This window comes from Pyxicephalus adspersus, chromosome 6 (genome assembly GCF_032062135.1).
Source record: "Pyxicephalus adspersus chromosome 6, UCB_Pads_2.0, whole genome shotgun sequence".
Lineage (NCBI taxonomy): Eukaryota > Metazoa > Chordata > Amphibia > Anura > Pyxicephalidae > Pyxicephalus > Pyxicephalus adspersus.
The window spans coordinates 62,539,999-62,556,456 of record NC_092863.1 but is presented as its reverse complement, the minus strand read 5'-3'; the positions used below and the strand labels follow the sequence as shown (position 1 = coordinate 62,556,456).

The window sequence follows — 16,458 nt, the reverse complement described above, 5'->3', positions numbered from 1 at the left end:
TGATCACCTACAGGAAAATAGTATTTATTTACATTTTTCCTTAGATTTGTTTTTAATCCTTTTATTACTTTACCTGTCGGATGGAAAGGGGGGGGGGGGGGGGGATACAGCCTATGTTAAACCTAAATTTTAATGTAAAAGGTCCACCAAAATCTCAAAAAGAAAGAAATGTAGAAATGTAGTCTTTATTTCCAGAGCTGCTGTCATTTTGACATTGATAAATTTTACCTACGGTTATTTAAATATTGTTTTTATATATGCCATACATAACCCAGGTATACATTAAAGCTTTTGTTAGCCAACAATGAGTTTTTTGGGATACTGGTGAGCCACATCAACCATATGATTTTATTATAATGCAGGTTAGTAATAATTAGTTAGATCTTTTCTTCTTCTTCTCCCACCATTGTTCCTCTCGGTTTGTGGGGTTTTACTTTTCATCCAAAAATTGGACTTGCACATTAGGCATTTGGCATTGTTCTCCAATGATTATGAGACGGAAAATTCAGGAGATAAAAAAAGACAGGTGGCGACTTAAATGTTCTGTAGGAGTCCCTTTGTTTTCTGCTGTAAATGGTTACAGTGCCTAAATTTGTTACAGCTATATTTTTCTAGATACCTGGTCGCTGGTACCAGTTACTTGTGAAAAGATTCACACATCATCCCAAAATATCTATTTATCCTTTGGGTTTTTGTTTGAAGTAATTGACTACACCTTGCTTTACAGCCATATGGAAAGAGGAGAAAGCTGCTCTGACAATGAATAATTAATATTACTTTCCTAACCAAATTTGGAATAAAGTGTGCTACTTTCCTATATATAATATAGTAGTGACAGGTAGCTAAGTGGCCTTTGGCCTAATTCATTTTGGGTTTTATACTTGGATTTTTACTTTTACAACAAATTGTTACCGATAGGATGCCTATAACTGTAGTTTGTCATACAACCCTCTCACATCTGTAAGATTTAGCATAAGTGATATTATTTATGTCCCTTATATATTATGCTTTAATACATTGGCCTTTAAAATAATTTGTCCATATTTCATTCTGTTATTTCTTTTCCTGTTTGTGATTTTTTTGTATTCTGTCTCATCTATGACATGAAGAGGCACCAGGGCTAGAGCGTCGGTGTTCTAGGTTTTTGGCTCTGTGTGTTTTAGGTCTAGGGCCTAGGATCACCATTGATGTATAGTGGTGTACCCCTTTACCTTACTTCCATGCAGATGGTAGGTTGAGGATGTTGTAAAAGGGTTTTAGTCCCATTAGACCAGCATACACCAATACAAGACCCTTTCCAGGTACCATTCAATTTGCATTTAATTGAGGTAGGTGTAAAATTGCTTGTGGCATTTTCACCTGAAGCAACTAGACATGCAAGGCGAGTATTTTGCTCCTTCCTATACATTCAAATGTTGAGCTTTTTGTGGTAACTTTGTATTGCTGACATAGTGTTTTTATATGCTGTTGCTTCAAGATGGACTGGATAATATTCTGGTGGTGTTGAGTATTGTGTTGTATACTTATGGAGTCACTATAGAGTGACGCTGAGATATCTGTTTGTGTTTCTAATTGTTTATATAAACTATTATACTCCTGGTTTAAGTTTTTTATATTTTGTGGTCTTTGTGGTGATTATGTCATTATACTGAGTAGGATTTGTTGTGAAAAGTATGAAAGGTATGCTGCAAGGACAGAGATATGATGGTGGAGGGAGGGTTCTCTACTGTTAATGAGTGATGAGAAAATAAAATTATTAGAGGTGTGGCTGTGGGCGAGAACATAGAAAACTTTGCAGCCAATTAGTGTATAAATATACAGAAATGTGACTGTGTAACTGCACTTATCAGGTACATTAGGACAAATGGGGAAGAATGGGGGAGGCCCTTTTTTTTAATAGAATGTGTATATATGCATATGCAAAATGACCCAATAAATTCATTATTATCAGTGTTGTGACATCAGGGCTGCCTCCTGTACTTCCATCTTCTCCTGGTCTTCTGGGTTTGTAGCCTTCAGCCATACAGGAATTCCATTGTCCTAAGGCGGAATCATGCTGAGACTATATACAAGGCACTGTACACACTCCGGGCCTGATTTATTAAAGCTCCCCAGGACTGTGGAAGATACAATATCATAGGAGAACTTTGGTGATCCATGAAAACCTGGAATAATTTTCTAGAAAGCATTTGCTATCAATCAGCCAGTGTTTTCAATCTTGGACCATTGCTGGATCACCCAGGTTCTCCCATGATAGTTTACCTTCTCCAGTCTTGGGAGAGTTTTAATAAATCAGGCCCTTTGTGTGACACTGTCAGCTTCTGATGAAGTAAAAGTAGTGGTTGGAGTCCCTGAGTGTTAGTTGGTGGTGTGTACGCATGTTGCTGGTGTTTTTGAAGAGATATTTGGATTTTACCCAGTATATAAAGTAGGACCCGATCTTAGTGAACACTCCTGGAAATCTGGGCAATAGATTTCATATGATTTCTAAATCTGCTGTGCGCTAAATTCTGTGGGCAAATTTATACTGTAAATTTGTTGCATATTACAATCTGAGCAGGATAGTTACTAAGGCACAAAAGGCACATAATATATTGTTAAACATTATTTTATTATTTGGCACATTTTTATATTTTCCCTTCATATTTGCTTCTGTAGAATTTTGCTTGTTAGCCTTAATTGTCTTAGTAAAAAAGGAGAATTATTTATAGCCTGCGATAACTTTTACTGGACGCAAGTTGGTGTTTTTCTTAGAACCTTGGTAACCACAAACGCCTGATTTTTATAAAAATCTTATGTGGTCTTTCAATTGTAGACTCCGTCCAAAGTTACTCAGTGGGATAGAGTAACTCATAACATATGGATACTCTGCTTAGAAAGTTCAGCAGCAGTGGGGTCATCGTAGTGAAGCCTGAACTGTTAAGATGATGGTAATTCGATGCAAGCAAAAGATTCCAAGTTGTACAGGTAGCAGCTTATAGGACATGATCAGATAACCAGTGGTTATACAGCTGTGAGCAGTGTCTGACAGCATGCTGCTCAGTTACAGCCTGAGAGCCAAAAGACATCTTAGCCAGTTACAGGACTGTGTTTTTTTAATAGCAATGCCTATAATACAAGGCAGGTTTATTTTATTATTTAATTGAAAGCTGAATACAAGTTCATGTACCACATATTTAATGTGGTCCTCCTTTGCTATGTTATGGGGAACATTTAGAAATGTTATTTGTATCTAAGCAGAACCCTAAAAACTCTAACTCTGCCTCTCTGCAGTAAATCTGTTTTGTGATATGAAATCATCTCAGGAAAGCACCATGATTACATCTGCTTATCTCACATGATATCCAACAAACCCACATTTGGGACTTCAAAGGCACCTCCAAATTTTTTTTTAACAAAAGTGAGATTTGCTGACATAACTACTACTGGTGTTTAAGTGTTGTCCTTGCTGGAATGAAAGCTGGAGTGCAAGGAACTCCCTGCTACTGTTTCATCTTAGGATCTGTGATTTCTCCATATTATCTCATTTTAGTTTAATGCTAGCCCACCAGTGATTGGGGGCAGCTTTGTCACAAGGAAGCCAAGCTTTCATCTTCTACCAAGGTGGCCTTCTATAGGCAGAGGCAATGTAAAATGAAAGGCATGTAAAATTTACACACAAAACTGAATATATCAGACTTGTGACTCATTCACTTGGCTTTCAATCGCTTCCATTTTCCCTAAAGTTTTAGTAGGAGAGTAGGAATTGTGCATCATGGATGAAACATAATAAATTGCTATTTATTAGGGTTTTATAAAGTAGTAGTAGTAGTAGTAGTAGTGAAACAAAATAATTAAAATGTAGTCAATGAAAAAGCTTTGGACCTCTCTAATATAAACTAAAGGTTACGCAAGAGGTGTAAAACTCAAATTGTGCTTCCTTCTAATGTTAATATATATTTTTATCATATTGCATTAATATATTATGTTTTATTATATTGTTATAATGTTATTATTATTGTTTTATATAATGTTTAAAAACATTGATGTGTGAATTAATTAATATCTTCTCTCAAATAAATTATTTGTTTTGGATTAAGGTAGTTTTTTAAGGCAAATTTAATACAGAAATCATCCTTTATCTATCTAGATATTCAGCTCATAGACACATTTTGAAAATCACATTTAAACTTTTTGTGTTGTTTTAAGAACTGATAACAGTACCCTTTCATTACTAAAACACATGTAATATTTATATATGAGTCATTTCATGAAAATCATACTTTTCTATTTTATTTTATTAAAAATGAAAAGCAGAATAGGAAAGCTGACACTTGATGATTAAATTACGGCACCGTGAACCCTTGCGTATTGTCTTTTCATGGAAAAGTCATTATTTCTTATAGCAAGCTATTTTTGAAATCCAGTGGCAGTTTATAACCTGGAAACAGCCTCCAAGATTTTCACAGCCAAAGATATAAAATCTTTTCTGGATGCTGAGAATCACTTGCAGTCTATCTGCCTAGCAAAGTCCAAAGCATATCGGAAACTAAAGAAATCGATTCCAGTTCGTAGTGTTTGCATGCCCTTAGCTTGAATCTCTAATAATACAGTCCTTTAACCCATAGCTTATTTGTTGTGTAATGGCTTTGACAGTAATCAGACACCTCCGGTGTATTTAACTATATGATTAGTAGTTGACCACTTTTATTACAATACCTGAGGGGTGTTTACTTTATATATTGAGTTACACATGGACATGCTGCATTGATTAATATTCTGTTGTGCAATGGATTGTAAATATTGGTTTAAATTGGTGCCATGACTACTGCTTTACATATACAGAGTCATTGCACTTGTTTTATTTGAACAGAATTAAAGAGCTAAAATTACATACCAAAGTACATAATAAAAAGAAGTGGGATTATAATAATATTGTTTAAGGCAGTGTTTCTCAACTTAAATAAATATGTACGTATTGTATTTAGTACCCCCAGGTGTATTGTAAAGTGTATGTAAAGCCAAAACATTTTTTAGCTTTGGAAAAGAAAATAATTAAAACCCCCTTTTAGGTTATTTTTTTAATCCTGAGATTTTCTTTTACTTCCTGTTTTTAAGACACAACCGTAAATGAAGGAAATCTCTCCAAATTAAACCAAATTTTCACTTTTAAAAGTTGTACCCAATTTTACACCTCTTTTTTTGGTGGCAACTTTATGTTTCAGTGACAATGATTACCAGGACAAAGAGGAGGAATATTTCCTGCAAGGACACAAAACCCATTAAAAATTACACTTGGGATCCAAACCTTTGCCATTCTATCCAAAATCAGACATGTTTTGCCTTTACGTGAACTCATCTGAAGTCATACCTGGCATGTGTGCACTTCTTAATTCTGTATAATCCACAATGGTTGAAGAATACAGAATTAGATGTGTTGTAATGTTTTCTTAGTTAAAACTATGCTCTTTTTTTTTTCTTTTATTCAGCTGTAACTGACTTTCAGTAATGGTCACTCCCAGGTATTTACTCTTGCTGCAATCTCAAGCAACATCGAATCCCGGCTGTCCCAAAACTGTTCAAGATTTTTGTGTGGAAAAGTTTGCAAATTTTAGTACTGATTAAAAAGACTCTGACATGTAAAACAACTGCTATACAAGTATTTTATCTGTGTTTTACGGCTTCTCTGGAGTTCAGTTATCCATTTTCATTATGTCTCAACCAATAAAATAGGTATATAGAGTGTATCCCTTATTCTAATATTGATCACATTTTTTGAGGCATTGGGCACTCTTTTACGTGGCTTATTCCGCTTAACAAAGCAGCATGTGGTTAATGCCTGGGGCATGCTGACCCCTGCACCATTTATCATCTGTCTTTGTGTTCCAGCACAAGTCAACCATGCCACAGGGAATTTACTGGACTTGCGTGAGGGAAAGTAATGCTCTGAAATATTGTTTCTTGGTTTCATGGACAAATGTTTGTGATTTTCTCTTAGTGATGTCATGCCACTTCATTGGTTTTATGTTCTCATTCAGTAGTTGCATTGAGTTATACAGCCTCTATCAAAGTAATGTATGAGCATTGTGTGCCTGACTGCTGAAGTTAACAGACCTTGATGTAATGTGTTGTATCTATTCCAAAAAACACTGAGTGTTCTGTGAAGATGGGCTGTTCATGTGAAGACATGAGGGTTGTGTCACTGTACAGTGTAGATAAAGCATGTGTTGATGTGCTTGAGATCCAGCGCTGGGAATTATCAAAAATCTCTTCGGCTTATTTCATAAAATTGTGTCTCCATGCATATGCAATAAAGCATCACTCCAAATGTGAATGTGTGAATGGACAGCAGTGCTCAGATTTCTTGGGGACCCCGAAAATCTACTCTTCTGCAAGTCTGGGAGACTTTGCTGGACTGTTAAGCAGCCTTCAGGTATGCAGCAGAAAAGTTGGGTATGTACACTCCTTTTTTTTTTTTTTGAACAGATGTGTCTTTAAATATCCCATGCTACATGTGTGTTCTGATATCTGCAGGAACCTACTGCGATATCATAAAATGATAACATTTAATATGTTCCTGGATTATTTCTGCCTGTATCCAAACCTTAAAACAAAACTTTTATAAACTGCAATTTTTTTAAGCCTGCAGTTTATCACACATGACATTGCTTTTTGGCAAAATGCTATTAGGAAAATGGCATTCTAATATGAATTTGCTATTTTTATTATATATTTGTGATTATTAGACTAGTTTAAAATAATGTCAGTGGTTTTTATATAAATGTTCTGACATTAGGAACAATGGGGCTGATTGGAAGACTGAAAATGTGACTTATTGATTGAGAAGTCACTGGAATAATAAATTAAAAGCAGCATGAAACTCAGGGGAAACTGAATAATTTTACACTGTGTCAATTTGCCATAAGTGCACTAATCTATTCATTGACCAGCATGTGGAATTGCATGGAATGTTCAAAATGACTTTGAACAAGCAGATTCACTGATGCAGAAGATACAAGCTGCTTCTTGTTTTTTGGATAATTGAAAATATTATATATGGGTGTAATGGCCTCAGCTCCTGAAATAATAGATACAAAATGGAAACGTTAGAAAGGTGTATATAATGTGCATCAGTCATCAAAATAGGTCTGTATGTGAAGCTGGAAAAAATCTTATAGATGGTTTGAAGATTTGATATTAGATTTTACTAAAAATATTGAATTTAAAAAAGGTTTTAAAAATTAGGGCAGTCTTGCTCAACATTAAACTGCATTTTCAAAAAAAATATTAATATCGAGTCGAGTGCATGGGTGCAAAGGAGAGAATAGTGAGCGGTTAATGGCCACATAGCTTTGGACTACACTGACCAGTACAATGATAGTGGTGTCACTGTTCTAATCGATTTTAATCAGAACTCTGCTGATTATATACCTCCATTGTGATTTAACCATGGTGACACTAAAAGTATTTCAAAGATTGCACACTGATGTTTGTGCATATTCTGAAAAATATAATGTGCAAAATTTAAACACAGACCACTAATTTCACTGACTTCAGACTGCACATGCTTGGGGAGCCATGTGTCACTCAAAGGGGAAGACACTTCCCCCAGAGTTACATCATAATGTCATAAACCCGTCCAGACACAACCGGCCCACCACCCTGAGCCTGCAATACGTACGGGAGACATGGCCGAAGCGCCCCCTGACCCTGAGGTCCTTCTCCTGACCCTGCTGGGGGGCACACCGGCCAGAGCTGCTGACCACCAAAATATTGTGTGGACCACCGATTGGCTTTTAAGCAAGCCGTAGTTTGCCTCTGTAGCTATGGACATTGTGGAGAAAATAATTTTCATGCTTTAGTATTGGCAACCTGCCAGCCCTCTAATGGGAACATACATTAGGTGGTTTTACACTGCTGCAAACTAACTGAAACCCAAATTTAGAATAATTCATGCTGATTTTCTGGGCACAGGTGCACTTTAATTATAACTGTCAAGCAGACAGTCATTACTGTCAGTTCAGCCACTACTTGCTAAGCACTCAAGGCAATATCAGTCAGCAAGAAGAAATGAAGTTATAGACTACTAATGGTTATTAACTCATTTGTGGTCTGGTCTTCGTATTGACTAAAGTGCCAGCTGAGACTCTGATCACACTGTTAGTTTTTTATTATTTTATACATTAGCAAACATGTAGTTCAGTAATAAGTCAGATGCATAATATCAGTGCAGTGTTGCAGTATTTATGGGCAGCAATTATATTTAGCATCTTTATGGCACCTTAAAAATGCAATAAACTCATAACACAGCTTCTGCTTGAAAGATGATTTCTGTGCCACTAACGGATCTTTAAACTTGCAATGCCAACATGAATTAGTACCACCTATACTAATAGTGCCATTTGGTGTTACCAACTATGACAAATCCATAGACTTGCTCTACTTCTTCCTAAGGATGAAAGGAGGCAAGACTGAAGACAACTGACTGAAGAGAACAGGCTTAATATAAAAAAACAAAAATCCCACTTTTATTACAGCATGCGGGAGTAATGTTCTGCAGTGTTCAGACTAGGCTATTGGTCATTTTTAAAGAAAAGCCAATATGCACAATGATATGAGAGTGTAGCCAGCAAAGCATGCTAAGGGGAATAAAGCAAGATGCCTGCTTATCAGTCCAAAAGACAAGAATAAATGCTTGTAATTGACTTCACCACCTAACCTTTCCTTTTAATTATGCATTAAGAGGATCCTGCTGGGAGCTTTTACAAAGAGCTGTTTACAAACCTAACATAACTCAGACTAGATGAATAATTTATCAGATTGCGTGAAAGCCTTGGATCATCACTCACAAAGTGTGATAAATAAAATGAATATATCATCTCCTTTACACACAAAATTACAAAATATGCTGTCTAAATCTAACCTCACTCATACCTGCTTATATTAGCTGCCTTTAGTTCCCACAACATATAGTCAGTATAGGGAACATGCATCCAACTGTATAGGCTGGTGGTAGGGGTACACGTTTGAGGGGAAACAACAGAGGGTATTGGATACCCTGAAGATGCTGCTCCTAGGACCTGCCTCTTAGGGCAACTGAAATCTAAGCTCAATTGAGCAAGCAAACTGCTTGCTCATTGAAAAAAAAAAAACAAGCACTCTTTGAAAATGCATAGCAATCAAGAAATAATTCCTTCTGCCTCCATTCAGATCCCTGGGCCTAATATCTTCTCCAATTTTGGTAGTTAACTCAAGGGGCCTGAGTTATCAAAGCTCCCCAAAGATGGAGATGATAGACTATCATCGAAGAACCTGGGCAATCCAGCACAACTGGAATGGATTTCTTAAATAGCACTTGCTATTAGTTGGCAAATGTTTTCAGTCGGACCAGATTCATTTCAGGTTTGTTGGATCACCCAGGTTTATTCATGATCTTCTATCTTCTTCATATAGTGAGATCTTTGACAATTGAGGCCCATACTACTTGAGTGGTAGCAGACAATACATTTTCAGCTCCATGAATAAATCTATTGTATCTGTATTTAAATGTTTGACACTTGCTTGTATCACATCTGTCCCAGTATGCCTTATTATTTTCACCTATTTCTGGTTGTATTTATTGCATAGTATTACACTTATTTTTTTACACACTGTGAGTTATATTTGTGTACATTTGTAAGCACTGATAGCAAAACAAAATACAATTGTCATACAATCTTTTACCGTTTATAGTTTCTGTCTTTAAAGTAAGACCCAAAAACTGAAAAACATAAAAAATGATCGAACGGTAATGAAAGCATATAAAAAATAAACACTCTGGTCAATGGCCTAATTTAGGCAAAAAATTGTAAATACCTCTACTGTTTTATTTGACCTTATTATATCTGTCAGGAAGCCTGTTTTCCTTCAAGCCCCTGATCAAAGGTAAATAAACATTTCACTCCTACCAGCTTACAATGAGACAAAAATCCTGCCTGGACTTCCTGGCCCTAATTAAATAAAGTTCTCCAAGGCTGGAGAAAATACACTTTCAGTGAATCTGGGTGATCCAGCAAACCTGGAATGGATCTGGTCCAGAATTGAAAATATTTGCTAACATGAACTAATGACTTTAAGGAAATCCATTCCAGGTTTTCTGTATCACACAGCTTCACTGATGAAAGTGTATTCTCTCCAGCCTTGGAGAACATTATTAAATCAGGGCCATTATCTCCAAAATATATGACCCTAAATATTATTACTATTATTAAACAGGACTTATATAGCGCCATCATATTATGCAGCGCTGTACGTTAAAAAGGGGTTTCAAGCGACAGACGAATACAGACTGACACAGTAGGAGATGACCCTGCCCCGAAGAGCTTAATGACCCTAATGAGACTCCTGTTCCTTATCTATATATTTTATATGATATTCTATTCTATAGTCTATATTTTACAACAGCCATTCAAAACTTCTTGGGTGTACATATTTTATGTACTTTTCTGTTTAATTTTCTCTAAAAATGTTCTTTTCAGTCCTAATTTTGTATACCTGAAACATTAACCTGGTTCAAAAGCTTTCATCTTTAGTAACCTAAAGTGTCCTTTTCAGATGCTCAGAAGTACTGAAAAAAGTGTTTATATATATATTTATATATATATATATATATATATATATATATATATATATATATATATATGTATGTTAATGTGTTTTATTTTTTTTCAATTTTCCTATTTTTTTTTAAAGCACTACAAAATTTAGGGGTCTTAACTCCAAGGAGTGTGGACTGCTACACCACACTATGACACCACCACAGTCTCCCTCTGTATGAGGGCCTCCAGCAATAATGTCTAGAAGCCACTTAAACTCCAAACAAGATTTCAAGACACCCGGTGTTCCACCCAAATAGTTGACAGCCATAAGTGAGACATTTGTTTATCACCACACCTTTATCACTGGCATAAAGATGCTGCAAATGCTAAGTGAGCTATAGGTGTTTGGTGCTCCATGCTCCTGGCCCCTGCTCCTGTGAATCGAGCAATCCTTTGATACAGGTGGCAGGTAGCTTTGCTTCGGAACTCAGAAATAAATTGTGTGTCGTAATACAAACCCTTTCTGGCCTTCTTAGAATATCAAGGTGTGTGTTTAGGGTCATTGGGTCTGATTTATTTAAGCGCTCCAAGGCTGGAGAGGATACACTTTTATCAGTGAAGTTGGGTGATCCACCAAACCTGGATTGTATTTCCTCAAAGTCATTTGCTATTTGTTAGCAAATGTTTTCAGTTCTGGACCAGATCCATTTCAGGTTTGCTGGATTCCCCAGCTTTACTAATGAAAGTGTATCTTTTCCAGCCTTGGAAAGCTTTAATAAATCAGGTCCAATGCCTGGATAAAATTATAACCTGCAACATAGTTTCTGGTCTCTTGAAAGCTGAAGTTATTCTACTGAATTCTCCCGATTTAGCTTCATCAAGCTTGCTCTTAAACCTAGCAAAGAACTTGGTCCCTGCCAAGGGGTGATGCTACTACTGCCAAGCTTCCTGGTAAGAATAGTGATCTACGAGGAGTTGTTCAGTAATACATTTCTACTATATATAGCATTTCAACATTTAGTAATATCATTCTTATTGCTCATTCATAAAGCCCAGGGTTGTGAGTATCTGTGTTAATGTAATGTAACCCATGGTTTCCCCCATCTCAGGTGTGTATCTTAACTTACTGCAACACAGTCACCGAGTATGGTTGACAGCCTTGTGTAGTCAAGACTGGTTCATAATCTAATTTAAAATGCATTTTGTAATGCTCCTGGTAATGTTGAAATTTTGAGATTTTTTCATAACTGAGCCCTAATTGATGTTTTTACAAAAGTTATCATGAACAAGTGGTGATAGCTACTTTGTTATATTTTTTAAGATATGTTCTCTGACAAACTCTAGGGCCTTTTAGAAATAGTTGTATTTTTTTTTTTTAGTTCATGTGACGTATTCATTGTTCACAGTTGGTATGTATTCAACTAATTAGGTGACTTCTAAGGACTTTTAAAGTCTCCAGAGATTTTTTAACTGGTTTCACATAAAATGGAGTGACCAATTATGCCATCATGACTTTTTGTTAGGTTTTACATAGAAATTACTTGGATTTTTTCAGTTTATGTCCACTTCCCTTTAACAATTTTGTGTACACCTGGGATCTAAAATTCTAGATAATTTTTTTAAGACAGGATGTAACATTACAAACCAAAAAAAAAGTCACAAAGGTTGCAAAATATTGTATTTCCAAAAATGCTACCTATTCCAAAAAACCTAGGGGGTAGTTCTTTATTATGAAATATGTGACTGAAACAGACAAGCAGAAATGGTAACAATTATTTTAAAAATCCCATCACACAAAAAAAATGAGTTTCTCTAAAACGTTTGCCAGTCATAAATTGTACCACATGATCCAGAATTAGGCACAGTTAGATGAAATAGACTACAAACATAGAATCTGTCTTGGAGTTCTTCATACTTTACATAACTTTGGTATGAAAAATTGCTTCATCTAATATTTTGTTTTGTGTCTAAAATACAGGCTGTTTATAAGTTACAGGCTTGAAATCTGTGTTCTTCAGGAAGTATGGAGTAATTGAAGTATTTTTTTGGATTCCTACACTGTAGGACTAATTGAAAGAAAAAAGCTACAGAAAACAACATTCTGTACCAGTTGTATCATTTTTTTTCATTTGTTTTTGTGTTTTACAATTAGTTTGTGATAGATTCATATAAATGGACAATAAGCAGTTAGAACTCAACAGGAACATTATCTAAAATGTCTCAGTACACCTTTTTTTCTTTATATTTGGATTTTATATAGTTGGGGAGGATTGGAACCCCTATCTTAAAGGGAAAAAAGCACAGAATTATAAAAATAAAGTGTTTAGTTGCTTCTTTCTTTCCAAAATTGTTTTTTTTTTTTCACATGCTTTAAACTTCCTAGACAATTTAATTACTCCAGGAAGAGTCAATTCTCTATCACAGCCTTCTCCCTCCTAGCCTGTCATACCCTCCTCCTTTTCTTCCAATTTCTAATTATAGTGCAGTCCTGCCTTATCAGCCCCTCCACTCACCTTCCTATATAAACATTTATGTAGCAGCAAGAAATAGGGGAAATTTTAAAGGGTTTAGCTTAAGTAATATTCAAAATGGCAGCCTCCTGCAACTGTTTCAGAACATTTCAACGCAAATTACACATTTAGGCTTTTAAAAGTAAATACTATGCATAAAATTTGGTAAATGCACATCCTATAGAAAGTTGATACAATTAATGGAATATTTGTGAAGTGTTCGTGGTATAGTAGTATAATGCCTGCTAGGACACAGAACAAGTACAGACCTAGCTACAAGTGATAATGTAAAATCGTGGATTGTGTATGTATCGTTATTGCCATTGGTTTGGGAAGATATTAGTCGTTTTTACTGCATGCTTTTGCAAGAAAGGGGCAATAGAAAGTTGCACGCATCAATAAAAAATGTCACTAAAAAGTCAGTGAACCAAAATCAGTGTTTATAAGTTCTGACTGTTTTAACAGATGATCAGATAACTCATACACAATGACCCAAAGCTTATGATGGTATTAGGCCTCTACTGATTGTGATTACACACATGGCTTTCCATTTTAAGGTAATTTATTTCATCCCTGGGAACTAGACAATCACAAATGCTTCACAATATATACATTTTTCAATTGATTTACCTTTTACCCCAGTCTGCTTACAATGGATGGCTGTTTTACTGTGCTTCTGGACGTCCACTTAATTCTGCTTTATTTCATTTTTAATAATTCTTTGTCCTTGTTATAGCTGATGACTGTTTCTTCTGTTTCCTGACCAATTTAAATCTTAGAGCTTGCCTAATCTGAAATGGAATTAAATCTCCAAAGCACATACTTCAGGCAGGGTTAGACTTCTCCGTTTCAGCCACAAACAGTTCTTCTTCCTTCCTTGCAGAAACTTGACCTTGCCATTTTACTTTCTTTCCTCTGCAGCTGGAGCTAAGTCCACATTACCTGGATGAGTCATATGGAAAAAAGCTAATATTTCTGCACAGATTGCAATAAATAAATTATTTCCCCTTTCAGTATACCCTACAGACACAGGGCTGCACCAGTCCTATAGGATGACAGTTCTAACTAGTCCTGGCTTTTTACCTGGTGTAGCCTCGGCTTAAAAAAAATTAATCTATATGACCATCATGATACAAAAGACAAATGTTCTAATAAAAAGACAAGATTTCCATGCTACAGAGACACTGAGGCTGATTTATTAAGCTCTCCAAGGCTGGAGAGGATACACTTTCATTAGTGAAGCGGGGTGATCCAGCAAACTCAGGATGGATTTCTTCAAAGTAATTTGCTTTTTGCTTGCAAATGTCTTTAATCCTGGACCAGATCCATTCGAGGTTTGCTGGATCACTCAGCTTCACTGATGAAAGTGTATCTTCCCCAGTCTTGAAGAGCTTTAATAAATCAGACCCAGTGTCTCTTTTCAATGATATTGGCAAGAAATCACACCTACTAAAAGAGTCCAACCAATTTCAGGGAGGTTGTCCAGGTACAGGGAGAGGCTGCAAAGTTAAAAGTCCTATATACAGGGAAAGTATGACTCACTTTTGCACAGGCATATTTATCTAAACCAGACCACAGTAAAATTAAACCACAAACTAGTTACGTGATACTTTAACCTTAATTGGTTTTATTAGAGGAAAAAAGTTAATTGCTGGTCTAATTCAATTCGACAATGAGCCTACTATAGTATTGGCATCATTGCTTTGTCAAGCTTTCTAGGCACTAATGGCTGGAAAGACATGCAGGTACAAACCACTCTGACACATCTGTGCCAGTCAGTACAAACCTAAACAATTACTCCCCTATCATAAACCTCAACATGCAGTGCCTGCAAGCTAAACATCAGCATTAGGTCGTTGCCAAAATCACAAACATTTTCCAGTTTTAGAAACTCATCTAAAGTCTGAAACTCCTTAATGTAAACCTCCAATGCATAAAACAATTCCTATTTGTTTAAGATAATAAAATGTTTAAGATATAAAACTTTTCAGGTTTATAATCTCTAATAGTGCTGGACATACCAATAGGAGTTGGGGGGAGCTGCTGATGTGCAGCCTATATGTAATTCTAAAACAAGCATCCTTAAACTCATGTATACCATAACTGTTATCAGATCCAGGTACTGCACTCAGTATAAAAATTATTTCGTTTTAAGACAGTAAACTATATTAAAAACTGAGAAGCTTGCACTATTGAAACCAAGCAGGAAACTTCATTCACATTTTAAGCATATCAATTCTGGGGTAACTGACTCTAAGACAGTATTACTTTCCCTATTTTCTCCTATTTGAAAACCCATTAGCAATCAAATGGATAAATGTTTAACCACAAACCAGTAAATTAGAGAAAGTAGTAGAATAACAGACGAGTCATTTTACCTACATATGTATAAGGTATTGTGATGTTTAAAGATGGCAGATTGTACCTTATGTCCAGTTTTGCACCTGCTTGCAATTTATCTATTGCAGTATATTGGTTTTCAATATGCTGCTCTCACATCCTGCTACAGTCTCAAAAGTAAATGAAAAACATTCACAAGTCCTGGTGTTCATATTCAACTACCCTGCCATTAGAACTTGTATACAAAGGCATCTTTCTTGCTGCCTAAAAAGTGTTCCTCTTTATGTATGGTCTGGTATGGAAGTCATTTATTGCACAGATTGTTGCATTTATGTTCATTTTGCAGACTCTGTTCATGTTTTTAACTCAAAGTGAAGTTTTGTACCTGTATGCAAATGTAATGGTAAAACCATTAATAAGTTGTATTATGCTGCCTCCATTTATGTAAATATAATGCAAAATAGTCAAGAAGGGAACGGTTTTGTATTACAGCTCCACAAATAGTTAATCGGTGGTAGATTCTGTGTCTTAATTTCTTTAACGCTTCTGTTTCTCTCTAAAAAGGTTCTTTATGAAGCAATCTATCTTCAACCTATGCACAGAACACTATTCTAATAAAATCTCTATGATACAAATATAACTCAGATTGGACACGACCCGAGTGAGAGGTGCATGAGGAGCTTCCAGAAATAGATCATATAAACATTTCATTATTCACACATCTCCTATAATGTATAATACTGATACACATGATCTGAGCAGGGCTGAGATAAATGTGTGATTGTGGTAATATAGCAAAACCCTGTTTCTCCATGTTATCAAACTTCATAAATTACAAAATACCATCAGTCAAGGTACTTTTTTGAAGAAACTTGGCTACAACTTTTTTTTGTGTACAGTACTCCATGTATTTATATAGTAAGTGTTACTCTAGGCACAGAGCTCATCACATGACCCACCCACCTCTTTTTTTAGTATGAGCATAGAGCTCATCACATGACCCACCCATATCCTTTTTCAGTATGAGCACAGAGCTCATCACATGACCCACT

General features: G+C 35.8%; 1 protein-coding gene across 3 annotated transcripts in view; it reads left to right on the top strand.

Annotated features, from left to right (window-relative positions):
* Positions 1-16,458, top strand: part of SNCAIP (synuclein alpha interacting protein) — a 138,872-nt gene that overhangs the window by 53,163 nt on the left and 69,251 nt on the right. The gene's annotated exons all lie outside the window — the stretch shown is intronic.